The 10,000-nt window shown below is 49.5% G+C and overlaps 1 protein-coding gene across 1 annotated transcript in view; it reads right to left on the minus strand.

Annotated features, from left to right (window-relative positions):
• cac (calcium voltage-gated channel subunit cacophony) overlaps positions 1-10,000 on the minus strand; it is a 749,704-nt gene that overhangs the window by 618,758 nt on the left and 120,946 nt on the right. The gene's annotated exons all lie outside the window — the stretch shown is intronic.

Genomic DNA, 10,000 nt, shown 5'->3' on the forward strand with positions numbered 1-10,000 from the left:
GTGAAGCCCCACTAAACTAGCGCCGGGTCGTTGCAATAGACAGTTGTGACGACCCAGACGGTATAGATATCTCTTCCATATGAAGCCATTGTTTACAACTCCAAAGTCATCAAGAAACTTTACTTTCCAGTGTCACAAGCATTATCCCCATTTCCCCTTACCTTTCCCCTTTCCCCTCACCTCTCCCCTTGGCTCAGGAGCTTGGCACCACTTTACTACCACCTCCGTCACTCCCTCACCCCACACCTTGCCCAACAGGTACCACCACTTACCACCCCATCCTTCACCAAGCTAACTTCCACACTATCACCTCCCCTCACTCCCCTACCTTGAACGCTTTGCCAATATTACTGCCCCATAACTCTCTCCCCACTACTGCTCTATCACGCTAACCATCTAACCACCACCACCACCACCACCTAATTTGGCGTTGGGTGGTAGTGGCGGGCGAGCGCTGGCAACCATGTAACCAGGGCAACCTGTCCCCTACTGCATAGATCGCCTTGGCTATGTATTTTCCACTCTTCTCCCAGATCAATACTCTGGCAGGGAAATTGAGAGTGGAATGATGGGGTGGTGTGAGTGTGGGTGTGTGTGTGTGTGTGGGGGGGGGGGGTGTTGGGTCCGTTTGTGGGGGTGTGGGGGGGGCATTTGTGGGGGCTGGGGGGATTGGGTCAGTTTGTGGGGGTGTGGGAGGCTCGTTTCCCGCGCTAATATTCTCCAATCCATGATCTACAATCCCAACACGGACCTGCTCCCTGTCATGTCATCAGTCAAGCGGGTTAGTCGTCAGTCAAGCGGGTCAGTCGTCAGTCAAGCGGGTCAGTTGTCAGTCAAGCGGGTCAGTTGTCAGTCAAGCGGGTCAGTCGTCAGTCAAGCGGGTCAGTCGTCAGTCAAGCGGGTCAGTCATCAGTCAAGCGGGTCAGTTAGTCAGTCAAGTGGGTCAGTCGTCAGTCAAGTGGGTCAGTCGTCAGTCAAGCGGGTCAGTCAGTCGGTCAAGTGTGTCAAGTCGTCAAATACTATATCGTAACGCCTCTCAAAGTCGTAAAATATATCGTTAAATATACTGCTGATCAGTATACACCCCTGGCACCAGGTATACACCCCTGGCACCAGGTATACACCCCTGGTACCAGGCATACACCCCTGGCACCAAGCATACACCCCTGGCACCAGGTATACACCCCTGGCACCAGGCATACACCCCTGGCACCAGGCATACACCCCTGGCACCAGGCATACACCCCTGGCACCAGGCATACACCCCTGGCACCAGTCATACACCCCTGGCACCAAGCATACACCCCTGGCACCAGTCATACACCCCTGGCACCAGTCATACACCCCTGGCACCAGTCATACACCCCTGGCACCAGTCATACACCCCTGGCACCAAGCATACACCCCTGGCACCAGTCATACACCCCTGGCACCAGTCATACACCCCTGGCACCAGCCATACACCCCTGGCACCAGTCATACACCCCTGGCACCAGGTATACACCCCTGGCACCAGTCATACACCCCTGGCACCAGTCATACACCCCTGGCACCAGTCATACACCCCTGGCACCAGGCATACACCCCTGGCACCAGTCATACACCCCTGGCACCAGTCATACACCCCTGGCACCAGTCATACACCCCTGGCACCAAACGTACACAGGTGAGTGGCGCCCCCCCAGGCACTCACCTGTGTATGGTGGGGTGCCAACTGCCTCCTACACTTCCTCTGGATGCCACCAGGGCCACTCCAAGTCGCCCTAACGAGGCTAACTGCATTACCCACTGGAGCTAACAACATCCTTTTAATCCAGGGATAAACAACATTTTGCTGGCCCGTTCCACTCTATAAACACATTACACGTCAAAAATGGGCGTCATTATTACTGAATGTGATTTTATTCGATACTTGCAATTGGTTTATGTAAAGTTGATTTCGAACACAATTTGCTTTCAAGCAACACAAACTGGTGGAACACCCTGGTGGAACACCCTGGTGGAACACATTGGTGGTGATGGTGGTGGTGGTCAGGAGATGAGTGAGGTCACGTTATGAGTACAATGAGTATGTGAGGAGCGACGCAGGGTGAGGAACTGGGGCCATACCCACCAAACAAGTCTATGTTGGCCCATCAGATTACTCGCCTCTCTAATTCTCCACTCCTAACGCCACCAACATTAAGGAGAGAGAGTAGAGAGAGGAAGAGAGAGATGGAGAAAGGGAGAGAGGGTCACTCTCTCTCTCTCTGAAAAGCTTTAATATTATGAAGACCTATAAAAACTGTTAAAAGCTCTACGGGAAACAAGTCCCGACTTTAATGTTCATGAAAATCGCAGGTGTGGGGGTGGCTATAAATGCAGATATTTCTTAAAGAGTGGCACTGGGGCTGACTCCGACTGACCTCTGATACTCCCATAGCCTTCATGCGTCTCCCTGTCTCACGTCCTCCCTCTCTCTCCCTCTCTTTCTCTCTCTAACTTTCTGACACATACTCTTCATGTTTCACGTGTGAAAGTTGGATGAGGCTAGCCCTAAGCGTTTGGCTTCCAACTGTGGAGAAGCAGTCACACATTATATTTTTAGAAATAGATAATATCATAAAGTGATTGAAAGTCTTGTCCTTCGTCTAATACATATCATTCAAAACTGTATTTAATACTTAAACCTTTCACACGCATTAGAACATAAGCGTTTCAACACACGCACGCACACAAAACTCATATGCACTCCAACACATGCACACTCACACACAGAAAACAGAAGAGTAAGGGGAGACATGATAACGACCAACAAAATTCTGAGGGGAATTGACAGGGTGGACAAAGACAAACTCTTCAGCACGGGTGGGACACGAACAAGGGGACACAGGTGGAAACTTAGTACCCAGATGAGCCACAGAGACGTTAGAAAGAATTTTTTCAGTGTCAGAGTAGTTAATAAATGGAATGCACTAGGAAGTGATGTGGTGGAGGCTGACTCCATACACAGTTTCACATATAGGTATGATAGAGCCCAGTAGGCTCAGGAATCTGTACACCAGTTGATTGACAGTTGAGAGGCGGGACCAAAGAGCCAAAGCTCAACCCCCGCAGGCACAATTAGGTGAGTACACACACACACACACACACAATAATCCACTGTAACAGAGGCATTCATCAGTGGCTTCAACGCACCAATCGTTATCGACAGAAGGAATCTTGTCTCATTATCTAGTGAGCTGATTACCTCCTCACCTGCATGACGGGGGAAGGGGGTGGAGGGGTGTATCTCCTCATGAGTACCAACCAATCAGTGACGGGGAATGCCAGCATGATTCTGTAGACGGCTGAGCGCCTTGTGTTATAGATGCCAACTTGTGGTTGTCCACGTACTTAGAGCAGCATTGGGCTTGGACATAACAGCAAGTCCGCCAACGTCTCTCTGGTACTGAAGGACGTATTGACCAGTTCAACCTGAACTAGTCAGGACCGGAGACGTGCTATCTCGCACGGTACTCTACCTTGTCTGATGAGTGATGAGTGACAGGTCATCATTCATCAAAGATTGGGAGCGAACTTATCCATCAAACTCTTCCACGTTCTCATTCTCCTTTCTATCCTCTTCTATCCTCTTTCCTATTACCACCTTCTTACGCGTTATTTCCCTCTACCATTATTTTCCTGTCTTATATATTTCTCAGTTATTCCTTCTCGCAGATTTCATACCTTTGATTATCCTTTTCTTGCTCCCAGCTCTTCCTTAACTACCTTACCTTGAGGTGCTTCCGGGGCTTAGCGTCCCCGCGGCCCGGTCGTCGACCAGGCATCCTGGTTGCCGGACTGATCAACCAGGCTGTCGGACGCGGCTGCTCCAACAGCCTGGTTGATCAGTCTACAACGTGTTTTCCCCTTAATTCTCCTACATCTCATCTCGCTTTCCCTTGTGCTCTCCGTGGCACTAATATTGAAGGATTTCACACCACGCTTGTAAGGTCGGAAACGTTCGCTTACCTCGGCGCATTTTGAAGCTTCTAGTGTTAGTCTTACGAAGTTATCGTTTGGGTCGACGTTTGTCAACAGTGTTTGTTGACATGTTGAAATGTCGCAGGTGTGCCTTCCTCAACTTGTTTATATCTTCTCTTTTGATTTCTCAAATATCTTATCAAATATCTTATCGATATTTTGATTTCTCAAATATCGTTTTAAGTTGTTTTAGATACGATTTAGGTCGAGGAATGAATGATTAGAATGGGATTCACCTGAGGGTGGAGATATATATGATGGAGCCACACACCTGAGGGAGGTGCTATATATGATGGAGCTACACACCTGAGGGAGGTGCTATATATGATGGAACTACACACCTGAGGGAGGTGCTATATATGATGGAGCTACACACCTGAGGGAGGTGCTATATATGATGGAGCCACACACCTGAGAGATGTGCTACAATATAGACACTGGTGATGTATAATCATCTCGGGTCTGTTGACAAAGTTGCTGTGGACGGAGAACTTTGGAAACCATGGTGGAAACCATTACTCAATAGTAAGGCCACCGGCCCCTCCCTCTCCCTCGGCACGTGTTCTACTGCTGTAGCAACATGTAAACTACATTCTTTCCTGCTACCTGCTTCCCACCCCTCACCCAGGGAGAGACCCCTCCTCTCTCTATCACCGGCCCTCATCCTCCCCCTGCCTTTTACACCCATCACATACACCCTCTCACGTGAACTAGCTGCTATAGATGAATGTGCAAAATATGGACTGATGCACACGAACAACGTGAAGGGACTCTAGTGCCAATCCCGAGGGGAACCAATTCACCGGTGTACAAACGAAGCGGATTGGAGTAGATTGGAAAGCTGGGATGATGACCTAGTCTCCGGACGCCGCCTCTCCTCCACCTGAGTCGCCGGAAGAGGAACAAGTCACTTCAGGAGTCGGTAGGGGGTCACCAACTTCCACATCCAGTGTCCGCAGTGTAATATAATAACCGACACAATTAGGGCTTCTACCTAAGCCGCCATTACCTGTGGGAGGAGGCTTCGTTGTCATAGGCGATGCTTACGTTATCGTTAGAGCCTTACGTTGTCCATTGTAAGTGGACAGCGTCGCCGTGGGAATAGTACTTTGTTTGGTATCTTCTGGACTATTGTCCAACACGTCTTACGTAGCTTAGTAGTCCATTTTTACCCGTAGCCTCGCCCACACATAAGTTAGTCCCCCACAGAAAAGATACAAGGTTTTGTGTAATCAATTCAGCTCGAGTACTGTTGATTCTGGTGGACGAGGCAGCCCGTCCTCCTAAGGTTTCCCAACGTCAAGAAAACGGTCTATTTAAAGTGTCCTCCTAACCAACCAGAGGACCCAAAACAGAAAACGGGACAGTGCGTCACTTTCGCCAGACGTTTCCATTTTCTAGTACGACAATAGTTGGCTTTATGTAACGCATACGAGCGAAATGCGACGTTCTTTGGGACGAGGACCGCTCTCAGCGAGCACGGTTTCGTGAAACAACTTGCTATGGCGGTTCCCGAACCGTCAATGGTTTCCTGCGTTGTTACCCCAACTAGGCAACGTACAGAATTCACAGAAAATCTTCTTCCAGAAGATGTAATAAGTAACGTCTTGTTATCGAACGCGGCACGCAATTAAAATTCCACAAAATTCCTGGAGCTGACCGTGATACGACCTCTCCGTACGACCTCTCGAGCAACACTCGTCTCCTGGTAGCCAATGGGACGTAACGCACGTCCCTCTCGCTCATCACGTGACCTCGGGTCACCTCTTGATTGGCCGATTCATGCCGTCTGCAGCCAATCACCTGGCGTCCTTTCATCCGGGATTCTGGGAGCCCTCGCCAGCAGGCTTGGCGCCAAAATCTTCCCTCTGCGACGACGTCTGACCGCCGCCATGTGGGATAACAGCCGACCATGCTGTCCCCCAACATATTTCAAAATATAGACACGCTGCCTCAGCAGCTGCAGCAGCAGAAACCTCATGGAGCAGCAGCAGCAGCAGAGACATCATGGAACAGCAGCAGAGACCTCATTGTACAGCTACATGTCATCATTAGAAACAAACTTGAGCCACCAGCGACAGGACGCGTATCAATGTACCAGAGTCAATGCCAGTGTCGGTGATGTGGCCGCGGTCAGTGTCAGAGCCGGTGTCAGGCGGGTGTCAGGCCTCAAGTGTCGACCCCGCTACTGCTGTGGGTCCGAGAGTTGCCATGGTAACACGAGTGACGGCACCCGCCCTCGGAGCCCTCCGTCAACACGCCGCTCCTGTGCTCGGAGACGAAATATAGAGAGAGTCCAATTACCTGTGTGATGATGTGCCAACATCAGATAACAACACAAATATTAAAAGTCTTTTCGCTCAATAAAAACTATTAAAGGTAAACAGTGAAGCCCCTCGGACCACCAGCCTCGTAGAGCCCTGGGAGCACCAGCCATATAGAGCTCTTGGAGCACCACGGACGTAGAGCCCTGGGAGCACCAGCCACGTAGAGCTCTCGGAGCATCAGCCACGTAGAGCCCTCGGAGCACCAGCCAAGTAGAGCCCTCGGAGCACCAGCCACGTAGAGCTCTCGGAGCCCCATTCACGTAGAGCCCTCGGAGCACCAGCCAAGTAGTGCCCTCGGAGCACCAGCCTCGTAGAGCCCTCGGAGCCCCAGCCACGTAGAGCCCTCGAAGCACCAGCCAAGTAGAGCCCTCGGAGCCCCAGCCAAGTAGAGCCCTCGGAGCACCAGCCTCGTAGAGCCCTGGGAGCACCAGGGACGTAGAGCCCTCGGAGCACCAGCCAGGTAGAGCCCTCGGAGCACCAGCCAAGTAGAGCCCTCGGAGCACCAGTCACGTAGAGCCCTCGGAGCACCAGCCAAGTAGAGCCCTCGGAGCACCAGCCTCGTAGAGCCCTCGGAGCACCAGCCTCGTAGAGCCCTCGGAGCCCCAGCCTCGTAGAGCCCTCGGAGCACCAGCCAAGTAGAGCCCTCGGAGCCCCAGTCAAGTAGAGCCCTCGGAGCAACATCCACGTAGAGCCCTCGGAGCCCCAGCCACGTAGAGCCCTCGGAGCACCAGCCAAGTAGAGCCCTCGGAGCTCTACTTCGCTCCCCAGAAGCTGCTCATTTACCACCAAACTATCCAACCTGTCATAGAGACCTTCGACCACTTCCTTTGAGCCCCGTTCTAATTAAACGTCTCTCTTCCTCAACAAACATCAAACTCCTTTGCTATATTTCCATCAAACGCTTGTCAGCCCCGCCCCCAACCCCCCACCCCCCCAGGACGACCACAACAACCCCTATTGCAACCCCTATTGCAGGATGCATATTGCAATCCATCCTGCAGTGCTCAGTCCTCTTCAAGTCGTACAATAGGCATCGTGAATTTACTGAAAAATAATTGATTCTGAATACAACTTAGTATTGATATATTTTTAATGCGTATTATTAACTGTGATTATTGATAAAATTTGATTTTTTTCATTATTATTCATGGTAGTTTGTGTTTAATATTAATGTCAGATTTGGAGATTAGTCTATGATGCTGGTTTGATTAGTGTAGTGGTTATGGGACCTTAACGTGTTTGAAATTTGTATATTATATGGTGGGATCGAAGTTATGCAGGCGATGAGTCACAATAACGTGGCTAAAGTATGTTGACCAGACCACACACACTAGAAGGTGAAGGGACGACGACGTTTCAGTCCGTCCTGGACCATTCTCAATCGACTTGAGAATGGTCCAGGACGGACCGAAACGTCGTCATCCCTTCACCTTCTAGTGTGTGGTCTGGTCAACATCAAAATTATGTTATTTAATATTTTAAATACTGTTAGTAACCTTGCATATAATTTAAAGAATGATATTCCCTCTGCCTCGCCAATCTGGGAATGATTGATTGTATAGAAGGGAAGGGAACTATCAGGGGAGGAAAGCGCCAAATCATTACGACTATGTAGCACTTGGAAGGGGTCAGGATAAGGATTTGGGATGGGACGGAGGAAAGGAATGGTGCCCAACCTCTTGGACGGTCGGGGATTGAACGCCGACCTGCATGAAGCGAGACCGTCGCTCTACCGTCCAGCCCAAGTGGTTGTACAGAGTTATATTATAATATTACAGATATATATCTATAAAAATTCCAGATTTTATATATCTATAAATTTTCGTGAGGGGAGTTAGGGGTCGGCGGCTCTTTAGTAAATTGTTTGCTATTGGAGGTTAGGGCCACGAGGTTATCTTGAGGTTATCTTGAGATGATTTCGGGGCTTTAGTGTCCCCGCGGCCCGGTCCTCGACCAGGCCTCCACCCCCAGGAAGCAGCCCGTGACAGCTGACTAACTCCCAGCTACCTATTTACTGCTAGGTAACAGGGGCATTCAGGGTGAAAGAAACTTTGCCCATTTGTTTCTGCCTCGTGCGGGAATCGAACCCGCGCCACAGAATTACGAGTCCTGCGCGCTATCCACCAGGCTACGAGGCCCCCTAGTGTGGCATTCTTGACCTGTCACCATCTGTCTTGCAGGTGATTTGTTTATTCACTTCCCAACGAGTCGAGAGATTTGCATATCTTAAGAGTCCCATAACAAGTTTTAACTGAATGTGTGCCAAACTCCACCTCCTCAAATGCTGATTTGACAAGGTTCGACGAAACATTAGTAGCTGAAACATTATTAGCTGTAAGCTGAGCAGTATTTTACTACTTTTTGTCGCTGTCAGATACGAGAGTAACCATATTATATATAATATAGTTATATATTGAAGGTAATGTATGACAGATAAGTGGAGGAAGGGTTGGGGGTGGGTTAAGAGCTGGAGGATGGGTAGAATGCACTAAGTGTACGACCTTCAGCCTCCACCTACTAGTAATTGGTTGTTCGACGATAACTAGTAATTAGCTAACTGCGACGATAACTACTGACACACTGGATTGACTCGTTCCATCTGTCGTCTCGTCGCTACAGACAGATGTAGCGGCTGTACCATCATCTTGATGACAAGCAGCCAAGACTGTCAGTTTGGCATGAGTTGTGGCATTCTCCTTTCATCATTTACACCACAGTGTGAAGAATGTCGCAGTTCATCGGTAACAACCCATCCTGCTGAACAACCATCCTGCCTGACAGTCAGTCAACCAGTCAGATAGCTAGCCTATCAAATAACCAATCAGCAATCAGCCAGGCAGATAACCAGACGATCTTGAACATCAACAACCTATACCGGCCATCATTCAGTCAACCAGGCAGTTACGTAGTCAACAAACCAACTGGCCTGATTCCTCTTCGCTTCGTGGCGGCCCAAGGGAGCCAACCAATCAGCAGCGGGGCATTCACAGTCCCATAACGGTGATTGGTGCGTTCCCAAGAGACGTTGCCTCAGTGCAGAGGTCACGGACACGCTTCAAGAAATCCCACTAAGTTACTAACACAATATTTACGTGTATCCTAAACTGGGTCTTCCTAACATTAGTGACTAGGTCACACAGGCCTCTTGAAGTTCGTCTTGTATACTAGTTTTGTGGCCGATCTATGGGTGTATCTATTGAACTATCGGCATCAATGATGGTTAGTGCCTCCTATAATCTATTACTATTATTTTCACTTGAACACTGAACACGTTGGGCAAGGTGTTGAGTGAACAATGAACACTCTGTACAACGTGCTGAGTGAACAATGAACACGTTGAACAACGTGCTGAGTGAACAATGAACACGTTGAACAACGTGCTGAGTGAACACTGAACACTCTGTACAAGGTGTTGAGTGAACACTGAACACGCATTAAACATTCAAAAAGAACAGTTTAACGTGTACGCTCGGCTAGAATGTGACGTTGTATTATGCTAGCCCGTACAGCAGAGTACACAAAGGTACAGTTGTCAATAAATATGAAACACAACCCCCCCCCTCCCTCCCCCCAAACAACCTATCCAGCTGGCCGCAAGATTACGAATAAGAGTCAATCTTACCTACTCTTCCGCCCCTGTCCGCACCGCCTCGCCAAATATGAACAGC

This window comes from Procambarus clarkii, chromosome 60 (assembly GCF_040958095.1).
Source record: "Procambarus clarkii isolate CNS0578487 chromosome 60, FALCON_Pclarkii_2.0, whole genome shotgun sequence".
Lineage (NCBI taxonomy): Eukaryota > Metazoa > Arthropoda > Malacostraca > Decapoda > Cambaridae > Procambarus > Procambarus clarkii.